This window comes from Bombyx mandarina, chromosome 08 (genome assembly GCF_030267445.1).
Source record: "Bombyx mandarina strain Sakado chromosome 08, ASM3026744v2".
Taxonomy (NCBI): domain Eukaryota; kingdom Metazoa; phylum Arthropoda; class Insecta; order Lepidoptera; family Bombycidae; genus Bombyx; species Bombyx mandarina.
Genome location: NC_143215.1, coordinates 2,580,177 through 2,599,712, shown reverse-complemented (window position 1 = coordinate 2,599,712; position 19,536 = coordinate 2,580,177). Strand labels below are relative to the sequence as shown.

General features: G+C 38.9%; 1 protein-coding gene across 1 annotated transcript in view; it reads right to left on the bottom strand.

Moving 5' to 3' along the window:
• LOC149502418 (5-hydroxytryptamine receptor) overlaps window positions 1-19,252 on the bottom strand; it is a 77,814-nt gene extending 58,562 nt beyond the window's left edge. Inside the window, exon 1 of the mRNA XM_089729432.1 lies at window positions 18,977-19,252. The gene's annotated coding sequence lies outside the window, so the exon portion shown is untranslated. The remainder of the gene's footprint in view (window positions 1-18,976) is intronic.
• Window positions 19,253-19,536: the final 284 nt, after the last annotated feature.

Below are 19,536 nucleotides of genomic sequence, written 5' to 3'. Positions count from 1 at the left end.
GATTGGCAGGAATCCTGCTCTTATGTTGTAAATAGCCAGTTGTTTTTTTTCTTTTCTGTTTTCCTACCTACGCTGATAGTATTGAGAGGCTATTTCAGCTTCGCCTTGACGTTGGGTGAGCTCACGGGACTCAAATCGGGAACGTTGCTAACACTGGCCCTAGTAGGAGCAGTGCTTCGCAGAATCTACCATCTGATCGGAAACGCGACCCACTGAGAAGATCCGGCAAGAAACTCAGTGGGCTGTGTTTATGGGTTAATTTACTCGTCGAGCCTTTCATCGCAAGCGATGGGTTCGGCGGTGACCGGTGCTTGAGGTACCTAAAAGCACGGTTAATGGATCTGGAGGATCCGTAATGACGTGTTTAGGGCGACGTCGACTGTTTATCATTCGGTCCACTGGATCGGGTATGTAATAGCCAGTGACGACTAGTTCAAGTCAGTGTAAGTGAAACAATGGATAGGAAGAATTGTCCAAAGTTACAAATTGTTAAAAAAAAAATTGTAACTTTTTTTCAACATTCCAACCACGAGGTACGACGGTGACTTTCATTCATATAAGAAACAAAATTATCTTCACGATCCGAACCCAGAGAATATTTGGTATGCGTTCGAATCTACTCATTCTTGGTATTGCATACTGCAAAACGAAAAATTTCGAGACTTTTAGTTTTTTTTTATTGCTTACATGGGTGGACGAGCTCACAGCCCACCTGGTGTTAAGTGGTTGCCGGAGCCCATGGACATCTACAACGTAAATGCGCCACCCACCTTGAGATGTAAGTTCTAAGATTTCAGTATAGTTACAACGGTGCCCCACCCTTCAAGCCGAAACGCATTACTGCTTCACGGCAGAAATAGGCAGAGCGGTGGTACCTACCCGCGCGGACTCTCAAGAGGTCCTACCACCAGTAATGGACACTATTATACAAAATCTAGTAATTGGTATACTTAATTAAAAATGATTACTAACTCGTCTGTCAGTGCTGAACGGAAATTCGTGCATTAAGGATTACATTGTCTCATTAATCCTCATGGGTTTTTCCAGGGGCAGTCGTGTTGTGTGAAACCTAAATGGGATTGGACCTATTTTTCAAGGCAGTGGCACTCCGATCTCGAACTCCTTCTGATACTGAGGAGGAAATTTTAAAAGAAACGTGGTTGAGGGATTGCAGACGGATTGCCTCCTAGTCGTTGTAATCGGAATCTTCTGGTTGCCTTACCATTCAGAAATGAAATTATACCTACTTTATGTCGTCACGGATTTGTTTAATTTTTTATTTGTCCTTGTGAGCAGATGAGTATACGAGTATATTTACTGGTGGTAGGACCTCTTGTGAGTCCGCACGGGTAGGTACCACCGCCCCGCCTATTTCTGCCGTGAAGCAGTAATGCGTTTCGGTTTGAAGGGTGGGACAGCCGTTGTGACTATACTGAGACCTTTGAACTATATCTCAAGGTGTGTGGCGCATTTACGTTGTAGATGTCTATGGGCTCCAGTAACCACTTAACACCAGGTGGGGTGTGAGCTCGTCCACACATCTAAGCAATAAATAAAAAAAACTCACCTAATGGTGAGTGATTATCCTTATGGACGTCAACAATGCTAGATAGAGGTCGAGCCGCTACCTACCGGGTTTTCTTCCTTACCTATGCTGATAGCCTTGAGAAGCTATTTCAGCTTCTCCTTGACGTGTAGGTGAGCTCACGGGGCTCAAGCCGGAGTGTTGCTAACACTGGCTATAACAAGAGCAGTGTTTCGCAGAATCTACCACCGGATCGGTAACGCGACCAACTGAGAAGAACCGGCGAGAAACCCAGTGGCTGAGTATTCTCCGCAAGCCTCATTTGAAGAAGGACATGTCTTAGCGTTCGGGAAACAACTCGTTTCAAAGCCGGAAGGTCCGTTGCAGAAAATATCTCTAGAAACGCACGCGGAAAAAATATATAATTTTAATAAACTAAATTCCGCATACGATTTTCGTGTCAGCGCCGCCCCTAATGCGGTTCGCCATTACCTGCAAACATTACCATGCGTGGAACGGAGCTCTCGTATAGGGCGCGATCGCATTTTATAATAACCGCTGGAATCTGCGGTCTCCCTGATATGTGCTCGCGGCTCGTTTTACGAACGAACACGAACGTTGTCGGATTATATATTTCTATGCGAATTTTAGTTTCCGCATTAGAATTTATATTGTACTAAAAATATTTTTATCTGTCATACTAAAGTTGCTTACACCTGTAACAGCGAGGCTTTGACGTGATTTGAAAACCATGTTAATACTAGCTGACCGGCAAACGTTGTTTTGCCATATAAATTATTTCTAGGAAAGATAAATAGCCTAGATACCGACTGCAGCACTATCTGTCGAGCTGAATTGTAAATCTAAACCATTTTCGAATCCATGTGAAGGTACACAAAAAATTTCATTAAAATCAGTCCAGCCGTTTAGGAGGAGTTCAGTGACAAACACACGCACAGAAGAAATATATATATGTCGTGGTTAACGACTTTTAGTAATAATAAGACGTTGTTTTGACTATTCTTTTAAATGATGAAATGTTGTTCTGATAAATATCACAAAATGTAGGGTAGACTCCGTAACGCCACAGTGTAAAATGGCGGTACGTGGACAGAGTCGTGGCATTCCGTGTCAGACAGTCATTCAGTCCATATCAGACGGTCTGTCCGTCTCAGTCAGTGAGTCTCTGGCAGTCAGTCTGTCGGTATGCGGAATGAAACTGTCGGTTTACCCTGTCATTGTGAAAGTTGTGTGTGTTGAGTTTCAATAATTATTATTCAAAAGTTTTATTGACTAAACTGAGTTCAACCAAATACGAGTGGTGACGGAAACTACCGCTTAGCCATCCCTGGCGCCCCCGCCGACATATATATATATAAAGATGATAATGTAAAGATTTTTGTAACATACATTGAAAAAAATATATGTGTAGTTAGGAGTTAAAAACGTTCTTTATACCGCTACTGTATGCGTGAGAGAAAGAGAAGCCAGACAGACTGACGCCGTAACGCGTTAGGTAACGAAGCGGTGTACCCTCCCATAAGATTTTGTTACTTCAAAAATATCGGACGGTGGGATTTTGCGAAAATGTTATTAAGAATTCGAAATTCTTAGCTACTTGCTTAATTCTTGGTGACTATCTGTGACCTTGCTCGTTCACGAAGCCCGCTATAGAAAGCAGAGTATTATATACACTTGACATTGGCGAAATCTAAAAGGAAACGCCATAAACCTAAGAGATAGATAGATAGAAGAATTCGAAATATCGGAATAACGTACATGTAAATATATATAGTTATATATTATAGATGGAGAAGTCTCTCAAAAGCAGCAACCAAAGATTAAGACATACGTAACCACGACCAGTCCGTCAGGAGTATATATGACCAGCTTGATCATTTATTGCATAGTTGGATAGTCACCGGAATCTTTAGTGGTATCTTTAAGCATAACGAAGTTAACGCCGTTATCTACCCTGTGACGTGGGTGTAAAGTCTAAATTGCATTAGACATATAGCCGCTGTCCCACGATTCAAACCGGAAAACTTTGTGGCTTCATAGCAGAAATAGGCAGGATGTTGCCTCTTTATGGGGACGTACCATAATAACTAGAAAAATCTAAGATACAGGTAGCCTTCCTATAACACGGTCAATACTTTCCAACAAAGTCCCGTGTTGTGCGAAGCAGTGTTATATCAGACTAGAAGCCAGTACAAAAATGTGAGTAATTCTTCCGAATGAAAACTCTGAACTATGCCTATATGTATTATTTACCTAACATAAAAAAAAAAAACACGTGTGGCACTCGGAGACTGCCGCGGTAAAGCTATTGCATAGCATTTTTTATCAACTTATGCAATTATAAATCGACAATAATATTAAAACAACAATAAAATAAGACCACGCTATATTTATAAACATTAACAAAAGCAAAACATTAACTGTCCCCTTCACACTCATAACCTAGACCGCGCGAGGGAGAGATGGGCAGACTTTTCATGATGTGCATGCGGCAGTGCGACGTCACGCCGCGCGCTTATTCACAAACACTACACAAGCGCAACGTGTGAATGTGTTGAACGCGAGGTACATAGTAGGCGTAATGGGGGTATCAGGTTATTTTCGTTACGGTATTTCTTGATTCAGTCGCCGCGCTCAAGGCCCGCGATAGAAGCTATGCTATAGCTTAATAAGCACTACCATTTCATCCCCATATATTGTGTATTCATAGTGCATAACGGAATTTTCTAATTAATTCTAAATAAAAATCTCGTTATCGTGTTGTAAAAGTACGATGTTATAATAAGAGGGTTTTCGGCAATTTTTCTTATCGTGTTATAGTGGAACCGTGTTGTAAAATACCGCGTTATAGGAAGGTTACCTTTTACGTTCTAATCATTTGATAAATGTTACGTTATGGATAACAAAAGGTTTGCTCTCTCACGAATTTATGGCGGGAAGAAGATAACGCATGTTTTTTCATTTTAATTTGAATAACATTGTATTTTATATATGATAGATTCGTTACAGAATCCGGAACACGCATTAGTTGGACAAACCACAGGATATAGGAAGACCAGAGCACTCGATATCGCATTTCTGTTCAATATAATGCATCGCTTATTTCTTTATTTTATCGAACTAAAGGTTACGATACTATATGAGATTGGTGGCCACTAGACAGACAGTGGTGTGTTATATCATTCTCATTTACCGGGATTTAAATCCCAAAGGTAAGCACATAATCCATACCTATCTAGCACATATTTACGAACGGCTCTATACGTAGATCAAAGCATAAGCTTTTACTTATGGCAGGACCTTTTGTGAGTCCGCACGGGTAGGTACCACTACCCTGCCTATTTCAGCCATGAAGCAGCAATGCGCTTCGGTTTGAAGGGTGGGGTAGCCGTTGTAACTATACTGAGACCTTAGAACTTATAGCTCAAGGTGGGTGGAGCATTTACGTTGTAGATATCTATGGTCTCCAGTAACCATTTAACACCAGATGGACTGTGAGCTCGTCCACCCATCTAAGCAATAAAAACATGGTATTCAGACCACGTTTTCATGCGATACAACCTTATCGATGAACCAAAAGCAACTTCCCTACTAAATAATTTAAGGGCCACTCAAAACAAGCTCCAGTTAAATTAACCAGAAATTCCGAAGTATAAAACTAAATGAAGATACAATTATTAAAACTGGTAAGAGCCCTGTACTAAAATCGAAGTTGTTGGGACGGAGCTCAGAAATAAAATCACCCTTGTTATCTATTGCAATTTTTTTTTTTTTTTTATGCTTGTATGTGTGGACTCATCTAAGCAATAAAATAAAAAAGTGTAATATACATAAAACTAGCAAAACACATATCTTTGTGTTGGCGTTGGTGGCAGTACGTATTTAGGCGCGCATGAGGCACGCATGACTATCATTATGTCGATTGCCGCGATCCCAATCCAGTGGTAGATTGTGCGAAGCACTGCTCTTGCTAGGGCCAGTGCTAACACCCTCAGGTTGAGCTCGTGAGCTCATATACTAGTCCGCGGGTTGCTGGAATAGCTCCTTAAGCTACTATCGAATAGGTAGGAAAAAAAGTTAAAATGCTGTATGGATTCCTATAATAACCAAATCGTATGACTTTTGTGACCAAGGGCCAAAACAATTAAATAAGATCCACCGTTAATTGACGTAGCTTAGTTCCTTGAATTATTAAGTACATCTAAATAACGTATAGGTCTTCACTGGTTACATACGAGTAGCATTACAGTGAAATATGAGTAGATAATCATAAAAATGAACTACGCCTCGCGTAGCCTTTTATTTGTCTGCGTCGGCCAGCGATAAATCCGTTGTAATTTTACTGAACACGATATGTGTTGTTGTTGTGAAAGGATTCTTAGATTGTACGAGCATTCACAGTCAACGTGGTTTGACACCGGAGATTATCAGAATGGAAATCGCAACGTCAATGTAGGATTGGTAAGAACGGAACGTGTGAAAAGAATGTGGAACGGAGCGTTAAGATGTGAGTGAGATAAATCGGTAAGAAAGGGAAAAGATAATGATAGAGACAAGCAAGATGGCGAAGAAGATTGAATGGGCAAGGCGTAAAAAACGATGTCAGTTACTTGTGGTAGGACCTCTTGTGAGTCCGCGCACGCAGTAGGTACCATCACCCTGCCTATTTCTGCCGTGAAGCAGTAATGCGTTTCGGTTTGAAGGGTGGGGCCACCGTTGTTACTATACTTGAGACCTTAGAAATTATATCTCAAGGTGGGTGGCGGCATTTATGTTGTAGATGTCTATGGGCTCCAGTAACAACTTAACACCAGGTGGGCTGTGAGCTTGTCCACCCAACTAAGCAATAAAAAAAAAATGTTTTCGACTATAATAACAGAGAAGATTTTGGAAGAGTGCATTAGAAGTGCAACAGTGGAATAGTTTTATTTTATGCGCCACAAGCCCAATTCTACAAAAATGCCACCAAATGGAATCGGAGCTTGAGGTCGAATACATATATGGTACATTCATGATACTTCTTCACGACTGTCATATTTTGTTTAGTAGGAACACATGAGTCCGTCGCAGAAGGAATATACAGGATCTACCCGTGCCGCTTTAAAATGACCTAGATCCGTACTTACGCAATATAAATTAAGCGTCGTTGATGCTTAAAACAAGATGTTATTACATCATAGTGAAAGTTTTTCGCGAATACATATTTCCTTTTGAAAAATTGGTACCTGCCCACGTGTTTCAAATACCAACGTGGTCACATTTTTTTTTTGTTGTTGCTTAGATGGTTGGACGAGCTCACAGCCCACCTGGTGTTAAGTTGTTACTGGAGCCCATGGACATCTATAACGTAAATGCGCCACCCATCTTGAGATATAAGTTCTAAGGTCTCAAGTATAGTTCACTGTTAGTCTCAAGTATAGTTTACTGGTGGTAGGACCTCTTGTGAGTCCGCGCGGGTAGGTACCACCACCCTGCCTATTTCTGCCGTGAAGCAGTAATGCGTTTCGGTTTGAAGGGTGGGGCAGCCGTTGAACTATACTTGAGACCTTACATCACTCGCTAAGAGTACACCATGTGTTTTATCCTCTGGCCACGTCGATTTTAGTTATGTAAATAGCCGGCGCTTACCCCCACCACTTTGTAACAAGGATCCCCAGAGCTAATGCCCCGTGTTGACCTGTAAATAATTTAAAAGCTAAGGCACATTCGGCTCGTCCCAAGGTCGCTCAGTAACACGATTCAGTTTGACAACTCGCTGAAAGATTCATAAGATTGATCCGCTTGTCGTCCTGTGTTTTGTGTCAAGTTAATAAATATTATAGCGTATTTTCGCGGCTGGGTCGTTACGGGCAAAGCTAGATTCGAGATTGTTATTATTCGACGGTGACCTTATGGTGAGTAGTCGCATGGCGAGGGCGTTGTCAACTTATTCTAAAGTCAGTGGTCGCATGGGATCCTTTTGTTTTTTTATTGACGTTTCCGGTAGAAGAGTGTAGAGTGGCGGCGGCGAGGTCCTTGTGGTAACACAATACGCACTATCATCAAAAAAGTTAGTCTTTTTGCCTTATGCAAAAGCTGCTTCATGTGTCGTAACAAAATATTCAAAGAAAGGAAGAGAGAGAAAGGACATAGAAAGAGACCGACCATTACTGGAGTCTTATTTAGTAAATAGTACTACAAGGTTACCGTAGCTCATATACACCGGAAATACAGTGAAGCTGCTTATATACATACATAAGCTTGCTTGAAGATAACATAAATTAGGAGCGTTCGTAATTCGTATCGGAGGTTATATCAAGTGTAGAAAACAATATTTTGCATTAAAGGCATTAGCAGAGTTGGTACAAAATATCCTGCGATTAAAATCTCAACTAATATTGTGGGGATGTTTTCAATGTAATTTCGTACCAAAGTTCAATTTAATTCTGTGATATCATCATTGAACGGTTAACATGAAATTTACGATTTTCTATATTGATGCTCCAAGACTGCTGCCTAAGTACTAGAAAATTATGTAATAGTGTTTGAATTAGGTATTTATTGTATAACACGGTTATTGGGACACGCGTTCAAAGTCAAAAACACACTCTTCAAACCCGAAGCGTAAGAGTTTCGCAGTGGAACTGGACAATATTGTATGGGTTTACAATATGCCTTAGCTAAAGGTTTGCAATTGTAATAATATGCTGATATATGACCAGAGATGGCTGCTGCGCTTTCTCCGATGAATTCCATAGCCGATTTTTACCACACCCATGGAACGAGACGGGCTTCTATTGTCTGTAAGTAGATCAGCATGTGACAAACCAGATGGCGAGTGTGTTAGAAGTTACCATTGCTCCCGAAAATCAATGTCAGGGGCATAAGCAAATCGCTACCTACAAGTGAGCACAAATTTCATTTCGCGGCATGGGCATTTGAGAAAGGCAGTTCGTATGAAGCTAGTGGTCTAGGTAGTATGGTTTAATTCGGCTCCGTTGGTGGTGGTTGGATGGTGCGTTAAAAAAAACACGTGTGGCACTCGGGGATTGCCGCGGTAAAGCTATTGCAAAGCATTTTTTATCAACTTATGCAATTATAATTAGACAATAATAATTTAATATTAAAACAATAATAAAATAAGACTACGCTATATTTATAAACATTAACAAAAGCAAAACATTAACTGTCCCCTTCACACTCATAACCTAGACCGCGCTAGAGAGAGACGGGCAGACTTTTCATGATGCGCATGCAGTGCGACGTCACGCCGCGCGCTTATTCACAAACACTACACAAGTGCAACGTGTGAATTTGTTGAACGCGAGCAACATGGTAGGCGGAGTGGGGTGTGTTAGGTTTTATTATTGTTACGGAATTTCTTGATTCGGTCGCCGCGTTTAAAGTCCGTGATAAATGCAATAGCTTAAAAACGAGATGATGAACCCATCTCAAACAATTCCACACAGCATTCTTGATGAAAAGTACAGATCTCCTGGCTGAACATTGTATAAGCAATTGTGTCGGCGGCGAGGTTTGTTGTTATCTAAATTTCTGCGACTGTTATAGTCTTATGGTTAAGTTCGCTAAGGGATCTGAGGCAATTTATTTTTCCTCCTGGGTTACTTGAACTTTGGTGTCCGGAGTGTAATCGCCGCTTTAGATCTTGGTTACACAAGAGTTTCAATGGTCGAATTGTTCGGAATAGCCGAAACGACCAATTACCATGAGTTATTTTTATATTATCACTCAAAAAAATACCTTTTAATGGAACATTTTACAGAATCGAAACCCTATAACTGTGTGCGTAAATTCCCTGATTGTACGACATCCAGCATTCATTAGACCCTTTTTGAAATGAAAAGGCAATTCACGCGAACAACCCTGAAGTACCAAACAAAACAATTTTTAACAATTAAAAAACGAAAGTCAAATATGAAAATGCTGACTAAAAATTCTCACGGATTGCATACCTCCGTTTTTTTTTTTTTTTGCTTTCCAAAACGGAATTCCCGAATTAATTAAAGCCTTCAACGGTACGTTCTGAGCTTATTTAATAATATTAATTAATGGTTTCCGTCGGTACCTGCTTTTGATGTTGCTCGCTTAATTATATGGTTAATGGAGTTGTTTTGATCGTATCTCTGTTAGTGGTTTGATGTTTATGTGATTTTTGCGTCGGTTTATTGGAAATATTTTGGTGGACAATGTTGCGAATAACAAGATAACTAGCTGTTTTTTTTACTAATGCTATTGATCAAACGGTGAACTGTCGTGATGAAGGTGAATGACCAGACAGGATGGTGGAGCAACATGCATGCCTTTTACATTTTTTTTATTGCTTAGATGGGTGGACGAGCTCACAGCCCATCTGGTATTAAGAGGTTATTGGAGCCCATAGACACAACGTTAATGCGCAACCCACCTTAAGATATAAGTTCTAAGGTCTCAGTATAGTTACAACGACTGCCCCACCCTTCAAACCGAAACGCATTACTGCTTCACGGCAGAAATAGGCGGGGTAGCGGTACTACCTACCCGTGCGGCCTCACAAGAGGACCTACCACCAGTATTAAGGCTCAGCAACTTAAATCAAGCGAAGAACAAGTTGCAAACAAAGTGACTTTACTGCTACTAGTGTGGTTGCTAAATTAATTTTTATAGAATTACGCTTAATATAAAAGGGCGAACGTGCCTTTCTATGGTGACATCAATCGCTGCACAACACCAAATCAGTCGCAAAAATAAATAAAAACGTTATTTGGAACGACCAGAACTTTGAAATAATTGAAGGATCAGCTCAAAATACTGCAAGTTATTTTCCGCCGTCCCGTGGGGTGGTGGGGTTAATGTCCGCGAATTACTAGTGTCTATTACGCTATTTTTAAGTGTTGTCACAGTACGAGCGATTTGGTGGAAGCGATGAAGCGACTGATAAGGCTATTCTAAGTATTATGTAGGATCTATTACCTAACAAGCAACCTATCTAGCTGTATCGATGCTTCGAATGTTGAGCCTCGGAAAATATATACACAAAAAGTTTATTGAATTTATTAAGAGCAAGATCCAGTCCACATTTGCCTAGTTTTTCTTATTCGTTTATTGATACCAGACTTTTAGTGTCATCGAAGAGGAAAGAGCTCACAAAAGGCTTGTAAAAATAATAAAATACGTGGAAAAAAATAAAGTACTAAACTTGTTTGTTGCTTATGTGGAGTAGATCGGAATCTCTGAGTTGATTTTATGACGTGGTCTCAGAACATCAAATTCGCATGTATCAACCGTGAAAAGCAAAAATGTAGTAACTCGCAAAATGTATTTTTTTCATCAAAACAGGCACAACTTTTTAATATCCCAAAGAGAAAAAGAAACAGTAGACTTCTGATTTTTGGACCGTAAATTTGTTTTTCCAGGATTGATGTTTCGATAACCGATAAAATTTTATTCGACATTTAAATTAACTGAATATATAATTCGATTAATTGATTTAATTTGCTGTATAACCTGTGTTCTGTTGTGACTTATTAAATGAGCTCAATGCTCATCTGGTGTTTAGTGCTTACCAGGATACTTTGAGAATGCATTGCTTGGACTAAACTAACATTGGACTTCAGCCACTAGATAGTGCTTTAACGAATTATTAGGGACGCTCCTACTAGGGACGTTCCTACTAAGGACTTTTCTACTAGGGACGTTACTACTAGGGACGCTCCTACTAGGGGCCCTCCTACTAGGGACGATTCTACTAGGGACGCTCCTACTAGTGGCCCTCCTACTAGGGACGCTTCTACTAGGGACTAATCTCCTATTTACCATCGCATTGCCATCAAAGCATACGTCATCCGTCACGAATTCGTTTAAAATATATTCTATCTATATATTTTTTGTCACGTACTCTTCAGCTCTGAAATGAATTGCCTTGGAGAGTATTTCCTGAGTGCATGACATGGGCTAATTTAAAGGAGGCTTGAGGGGAGATATCAGCAGTAGGTGAAGGCTTGGTTGAGGTTTGGGATTGCTGAAATTCTGGAGCGACGGTAACGACTCACCATCAGATGGGCAGTATGCTGTTACTCTGGTAGAAATTATGATATTTGCTATATAAATATCGGGAATCCACTAAAATAAAAACCGTCGAAGAATCCGTTAAATATGTATTTATAGTGTCAGTTCATTCTAGTACATTCAAGTTTTTGGAACGAAGTTCCTTATGAGACGATGCGGAGGGGTACCTAACTAGGAAAAAACGTCCGTAACGTAAGATTTTTATTAGTAATGCCCACAGTGTACGATTTAACTTTGTAATAACGTACGAAAAATAACATTTTTTTATAATTCATTGACTTCGATCTCAGAGCGTTCGTTTGCGCAATACACTAACTCTTATGCAAATAACCGTGAATGCAGTGTACCACAATAAGTTCGCACGCTACCGAATGACCGTGAGTTGTTGCGAAACTTCCAGTTTTATTTTCTTTATACCTCGAATAGAACTTAAAATTAATATTTTTATAATAAGGAACTTCGTTCCTATCCGGTGTCCCACGACACCACACATCTTTTTTTCTAGTATTATGACGTTTCCTTTTTGATTTTTGAGAAAAAAAAAAAACTGTTTGTAAATTATTGCCATCAAAGCCCTAATCAGCGTGAAGACAAATGCACATCGCGGGAAGTAACAATTACGTTTTTCCCAAGTACAATGTCGCGTCCATTTGCACGGCTGCAAAGTGAATTTTTCTCGCTGCGAGCTCGTTTTTAGATACGCTGTTAAAGACTTGAGCGGCCCAGTTTCAAAGGAGCTGAAAGAGAGAGAGAGGCGAATATCGTCTTTTCGCATTAAAAGTGTACAATTTCCAAAAAAATTCGAAATAAATTCGAAAAAAAAAATACAAAATGTGTGCAATTCACACGTGGTAGAAGTGAAACCTTCCAAAATTAATGTCCTGTTTTTCTTCGATATGCCCGAAGCCCTAAGTCTTCATTTAACACCCTTTTCACCGTGGTTCTGCTTAAACCCATCTGAAGGGCCAACAGTTTCTGCTTACGTTTGGGATTTCTTTGAATTCGCGCCTTCACAGCTTTTATCACTGCTGGAGTCCTAACAGACCGAGGACGACCACTTCTTGACCTGTCATCTACACTAGAGTCTTCATTGTATCGTTTGATGGTACGATAAACGAATCTTTTGGTTATATTCAAATTTCGAAATTCGAATTCAATAAACTTTTTTGTGGCCGGCATTCTAAAAGAAAAGTTTTTACTGTGTGACAATACTTATGACCTGACTAGGTACATCCATAACCCTGGAAAAGATAGTTTTATATTTATCATACAAATATCCTCCCTTGGCGGGATTCGAACCCGTGACCCCCTTGTGTAGTGACCATGTCGCGTACCACTACACCAGACGGCCGTTAGAAGTATAATAGTAAATTTGAAATGCTCATTTCGTGGCGTAAAACTGAAATATAAATTTGGTTTTGTTTCTATGCAGACGAGTTCAGAGCTTTAAAAGACTCTGGAAGAAGGGGGCGAAGATTCGAAGCTGGAGATTGGCTGCCCTACTTCAAATCAGAAGGAAGGTGGTACCGCTATGGTGGTTATGTTGGTTTACCGTAGGCTTCCCCGCCAGTAATTGGTACAGCGACTATTCTAACTTCTAACAAAAAACTTAGACTGCACGAAAATTCGTTCATCAACCGGAGATATACGGTAACCTGGTGGTAAGACTTCTTGTGAGTCTGCACGGGTAGGTACCACCACTATGCCTATTTCTGCCGTGAAGCAGTAATGCGTTTCGGTTTTAATGGTAGGGCAGCCGTTGTAACTATACTGAGACCTTAGAACTCACATCTCAAGGTGGGTGGCGGCATTTATGTTGTAGACGTCTATGGGCTCCGGTAACCACTTAACATCAGGTGGGCCGTGAACTCATCCACCCATCTAAACAATAAATAAAAAACAGTAAATAAATAAAAATAACAGATAGTAATTAATACCAAAAATAGCTATATTATGTTTCATTACTTTTATTTACTTAGTGCTTATTTTCCTAACTTTATTCAATAAGAAAACACTAGATTTTAGTTTTTTTTTATGTATTGATTAAATATATAAAAGTAATCTTTAAATTATCTCATGAAAAGAAATACAATTCTAAGGCTCCTCTGATATCAAATATCATAATGATAAACTAGGTTATTTGTCACGTCAGAAATAATAGGCATAGCGACAGATCACTAGAACGTATTGTGACTCCGAATGGAGATGCCATAAGATATCCAATGATAAATAGCTGGTATTAATAACCGCCGCTTCATACTAGGTAGAATTCGAACTCTAGATTTAGTTGTGTACTGTGAACAGTATCGGTGATTGTCTTTCATTTATTTTGTATAGATGATGTGGAAACTTTAATAAGAAAAAAAACGACGTGTGGCACTCGGGGACTGCCGCGGTAAAGCTATTGCAAAGCATTTTTTATCAACTTATGCAATTACAATTAGACAATAATAATTTTATATTAAAACAATAATAAAAATAAGACCACGCTATATTTATAAACATTAACAAAAGCAAAACATTAACTGTCTCCTTCACACTCATAAGCTAAACCGCGTGAGAGAGAGATGGGCAGACTTTTCATGATGCTCATGCAGTGCGACGTCACGCCGCGTGCTTATTCACAAACACTATACCAGCGCAACGTGTGAATGTGTTGAACGCGAGCTACATAGTAGGCGTAATGGGGCTGTCCGGTTATTTTCGTTACAGAATTTCTTGATTCAGTCGCCGCGCTCAAGGCCCGCGATAGAAGCTATGCAATAGCTTAAAAACCCTTATAATTTTATTTAGCTCCAGCAAGATATACACAGGGTAATACGTAATCTATTTTATAAAATAAACAGACTGAAAGTGACTTTCTTTGATTTTCTAATAAGGTCTTTTTTGATACTTTTTTATCAGCTTCACTTTTCTTTTAACGTAACATAATCTTTTAACTTCATTTTCACCAACGTCAAGTCATCCGAATATAACGAAAATTTTTACACGCCTTAAAGTCCGATAAATATACAAGAATTTTAATGATCTAGCCTAATATTATGGATATCAAGATTATTAAAAAAAAATGTGTGGTGTCGTGGGACACCGGATAGGAACGAAGTTCCTTAGTGTATTGCGCAAACGAACGCTTTGAGATCGTGGTCAATGAATGATAAAAATAATTATTAATTTTTGTACGTTATTACAAAGTTAAGTCGTACACTGTGTGCATTATTAATAGAAATCTTACGTTACGGACGTTTTTTCCGTTAGGGTACCCCTCCGCATCGTCCCATAAGGAACTTCGTTCCAATAAAAGATTTTTGTTACATACTTTAAAAATCATTTTCTAATTTTATAGATGAATGATTTTTTAGAGAAAGAAGAGGAGGAGAAGAAAGGAAGAAGAGAAATGAAGAGGAGTTATAGATTTTGACTGTCCATTTGTTTATTAACCCAGGCTAATCAGTGATTCAATTCTCATGCGATTCAGGGAAAATGCATGTGAAAGTATTGTTTCTTTGTTCTATGTTGAAACAACAATAATATCAATAAAATCAAAAGTACGTTGAGAACTTCCACTGTCAATATCAGATTTTTTCTTTATTGTTTAGCTACTACTAGCTGTACTGTTCTAGATTAAAAAATTCCAAGCAAAATTTGCCCAAATATGTGGTGAACGCTGTAGTTTTTAGGCCAATAAACCAATACTGTGGAAATATTCGTACCAGTGTCTGTGGAATTGTTTATGTCAGGGTTTTGTGCGGAAAATTCTGATTTTATGTCGGATGAAAATTTCGTGATTTTTCAAAAATTTATACATATTGGCAGCCGATACCGATTTTTATTGTTGTCAGAATTAGTAGTGTGTACCGAAAAATATGATACAGTAAAAATCTAACCTATTTCTATTATTCTATTATTTTTCTAGAAAATATTTGAATCTGCAAATTTTACGATTCGACTGAAGTTCTTGAAGTTTTACGAGTTCACTTCTAAGTATAAAAACGTTGAACTGTCAGAATCGGTATTTATTATACTTTTATTAGCGACCCGCCCTCGCTTCGCTTCGGAAACTGTAATTTATTATTGATTTCTCCACTATTTAATGGATGTTGTTATACATATAAACCTTCCTCTTTAATCACTCTATCCATTAAAAAAAACCGCATCAAAATCCGCTGCGTAGTTTTAAAGATTTAAGCATACATAGGGACAGATATAGGGACAGAGAAAGCGACTTTGTTCTATACTATGTAGTGATTTATCGAAATCGGTTCGTCCACGCTACTAGTACTCGTAGTTTCAAAGTTTGAAGTTAATCGTTCACATTATGTTATGTATAGTTATATGTATATGTTACTTGTTTAATGGGTACTAAAAGCTTAAGATTCTTATTTTTTGCTTAGATGGGTGGACGAGATCACGGCCCACTTGGTGGTTACCGGAGTCTATAGACATCTACAACGTAAATGCGCCACCCACCTTGTGATATAAGTACTAAGGTCTCAGTATAGTTACAACGGCTGCCCCACCCTTCAAACCGAAACGCATTACTGCTTCACGGCAGAAATAGGCGGGGTGGTGGTACCCACCCGCGCGGTCTCACAAGAGGTCCTACCACCAGTAATTACGCAAATTATAATTTTGCGGGTTTCATTTTTATTACACGATGTTACTTCTTCACCGTGGAAGTCAATCGTGAACATTTGTTGAGTACGTATTTCATTAGAAAAATTGGTACCCGCCTGCGGGATTCGAACACCGGTGCATCGCTCAACACGAATGCACCGGACGTCTTATCCGTCAGGCCACGACAATTGAAATTGAACTCTTTTTATACATATTTTTTTCGGAGTCCCATTTATGTCGGATAGAATCAAACAGTCTGGAAAAGGACCGAATTAAAAAGTGTTTATGGAAACGCATATTAAATAGATCGCAAATGCTTTAGCCTTTTTTACTAGTGGTAGGACCTCATGTGAGTCCGCATGGGTAGGTACCACCACCCTGCCTATTTCTGCCGTGAAGCAGTAATGCGTTTCGGCTTGAAGGGTGGGGTAGTCGTTGTAACTATTCTGAGACCTTAGAACTTATATCTCAAGGTGTGTGGCGCATTTAAGTTGTAGATGTCTATGGGTTCCAGTAACCACTTAACACTAGGTGGGTTGATAGCTCGTCCACACATCTAGGCTATAAAAAAAAGCCTTCGTTATCCCAAACTCGATAACTTGTAACGAACTAAAGAAAGATATTATTTGAAATTACAATGTTCGTTTGACGAACGGCGCGAATATAATGTGCATATTGGTAAAAATACACTCATTATCATACGTAAATCTCGAACGAAAAATTCGTAGGCATTTCAAAACAAATTCGTTAATTTTTTTTCGCTGAACTTCTAGAAAATTTGCATCAGATTATCGGCAGCTTATTGGATGAACATTTGTGTAATTTTGGGACGAAGTTCCTTATGGGACGATGCGGAGGGGTACCGTAACCGGAAAAAAACGTCCGTAACGTAAAATTTTTATTATTAATGCACACATTGTACGACTTAACTTTGTAATAGCGTACAAATTAGTAATGCACACAGCGTACGACTTAACGTTGTAATAACGTACAAAAAATAACATATTGTTTTATCATTCATTGACCACGATCTCAGAGCGTTCGTTTGCGCAATACACTAACTCTTATGCAAGCAACCGTGAATGAAGTATACCACAATAAGTTCGCACGTTACCGAATGACTGTGGGTTGTTGCGAAACCTCCAGTTATATTTTCTTTATACCTCGAATAGAACTTAAAATTAATATTTTTACAATAAGGAACTTCGTTCCTATCCGGTGTCCCACGACACCACACATCTTTTTTTTTGTTTTGTCCACTGGACCGCACAAATGTTTTGATATCTTCCATGTAGATTACAATGCTCAAGATGCTACTCTTCATAATGGAAGTAATTCGGAAATAATTACGCATTTGAAGCCTCGCCTAATTTGGTACTAGTATGTACGGGCATTAAAATTAATGCCACCTTTAGACCAGGGGTCGAAATCTAAAGTGTAATGGCCCGCCGTACAAACCAGAGCCCATCATTGCTTGCTTTAGAAATAGACAAGAGAGTCGTAGCTACCTGTGAGGCTCTACAATGGGCTCTACCACCGGTTATTACTCAAGCTCTCCGATGATGTTAGAATAGTGGTCTGTGTAACGATCGTGCACATAAAGGATCCTCGTTCTGACTTTCAACTCTTTCCACCACCTTGTCTTTGTCGTCTGCTCAAAACTTAGATACTATATAATATATAGTAAAAAAATATTTAGTAGTGTAATGATTTCATAGTTTTTATTGTATTCGGTTCTAATATAATAAAAACATTTTTTTACTACCTAATGCATCGTTCTAATAAAATATAAGGTTATTTTCCACATCAGCTCACAGTCATCGGTGACCAAACAATTATACAGATTTGTCTGAGACACTGAACAAATAAAGTAACAAAATCAAATCTTGATATTGTAATCTATTGTGTAGTATTGTAACTTAGACTCTAAGTTAATCACATTAGATTCCTATTTGTGATCTTCTAGGGAGCACTGTTTGTGGAACATGGAACACTTAATCAGGTAGAGCACCTTAGTCTCCTGTTAGATTATAATGTATTAAGATTGTAAATCATCATATCCCATTTATCTCTAAAGGCAGCTTCGAATTTCGTTACGTACCACCATTTCTTTAGTTATCTGTATATGTTAATATATTTATTAATGCTCTAAGGTTAACAATGTTAGTAGCTAATGATAGAAATAGATTAAATCTGGACTAAGTTTTTTATTGGCTATAAGGTTCCATTTGATGTTGATGTAAAAAGTATTTTTTTAATTCGAAAAAATTGGTAGTTAAGGTGAGGTATTATGTACAGCAACTCCTGGGGATAGTGTTGCGCTGAGGAAGTCTTAGAAGTGGCAGCCTGGAGATTTGTAGTTTTGGCAGAGGGTTCTTGTAATATAGCGGATTACGGATTGGCCACAAAAACTGGTAGAAGGCCGATGCATGTTTACGTTAATGCCTCTGCAAAACTTGAGACATAAAATTGAGGTCTCAGTTACTGTTGTACTGGTACAAAGTTGTCCTCCCGCTTGAGGCCACACGCTCGGGTTTGAAGCGTTCTTAAGCCCTTTAATTTTTTGCAGTAAGTAATTAAAAAAATAAGTATTTACATAACAATACATTCAAATATCTCAAAGATAAACAAAAGTTTTCCTTTAAAAGTTTTTAAATGAAAAAAATGTTGTGTGAAAATGTTCTACATCTACTCTATTTATAGTATCTTAATGTACTAACTACAGATCTTAATGTAGATGACTTATCAAGATTTAAATAAATAAAATCTTACCTGGCGTTCACTTTAAAAGGCTGTCGACGACTGTAATCATTTCACCATTATTCTGTCATTAAAAATGCTATCCCACATCAGTCAGTTCACTCATCATCAGTCTCCTCCGATAGTCGAAAAGCACGCCGAACTCGTTTGGAAATTGAGAATTACAAAACTTTTTTTAACGCTGAAAAATTTGTAACTTTTTCAGATTAGAACATCGGTGGCGCTTTCGTGAGTGACGAAGCGTGCACACCCCTAGGCGGTTCGAATACGACTGCCGAGGGGTGGGACAGTGAGGCGCGCGCAAAACGACAAAACTGTTGAGTCTTTTCTCTCTGCACTGTTCTACTGGGACTGTTTTTTTTTAAAATAGAACTGCGTCTTTTTTTTTTAAATGTTTCAAGTTATAATCTCCTTCTTTAAGCTTAACTTTTGTGTTGAGCTCGCGAAATTGTGCATCGACATTGACCTCTGGGTCTGCGGAGGGTCTTCGGTTTTCAATGTATTCTGTACCGCGTGTTCCATGGGGAGTGCTCTGATTGTCTTTTATCTTGGCAATTTACTACTGGGACTGT